This window comes from Cryptomeria japonica, chromosome 6 (assembly GCF_030272615.1).
Source record: "Cryptomeria japonica chromosome 6, Sugi_1.0, whole genome shotgun sequence".
Taxonomy (NCBI): Eukaryota; Viridiplantae; Streptophyta; class Pinopsida; order Cupressales; family Cupressaceae; genus Cryptomeria; species Cryptomeria japonica.
This window is the reverse complement of record NC_081410.1, coordinates 511,447,942-511,448,785: the sequence shown is the minus strand read 5'-3', so window position 1 is coordinate 511,448,785 and position 844 is coordinate 511,447,942.

Here is an 844-nt window from a genome sequence, read left to right as displayed (position 1 = left end):
AATCTTCTATTCTTCCACCTAGAAACCCAATTTAAGAGGCCATCTTTTTTTTTAAATATTGATGTTTTTTGTTGTTGTACTCATTTATCCCAAGTAGGATAAGATTGAGTGTGTTTGTAGAGTTGGTGTTCCAATTCAAACGTGACCCATCATATAGCACCTAAACAAAGGTTTAGGTCTACGTGTGTGCCATGAAACGTTTCATCCTTGAATAGTTGCCAAACCTCCATCCCATTTATACCGTGTGAACCATCACCTTCAGCTATCTTCAATGCACGCTTACTAGTCTTGTCATGGCTTCTCCCACCTACAACAATGGCAACAAGCGTGTAAGGCCACCATATTCCATTAAAAAACAATAAAATCAAGCTTAAATGAATTTCCTCTACAAATTCAATTGACGTTCAAATTTCAAATTCGAATCAGTAAATTAAAAGGGGCAAACCACAAAATGTTTGTATAAAAACAAAATTCTTATCTCATTGCAGTTACAGACAACCACACAGCAAGCATTGCAATGAGAGAAAGACACGGCAAGCATCGAAGAGGAGAAAACGGGAACACCAACAGAGGAGCATCAACAAAAACACACAGGTATTAATCTTGTTACCCTACATCTTCACAGTCCTTTACTCTCACATTTTGTCCATACATATATAGATTTTGTTTGAACTATTCCGTTTAGTTTTAAAACAATAACAATTACAAAGCTAAACCAAAAAATCATCAAAAAAACCTTCAATTCTTCTTTACCCATGGCTATCGCATACAGTTAGTTGACTAGGGTCGGGTATAATCTTCATCATCTTTTGAACCCCCATCTCCCTCTGAACTTTCACCTCCC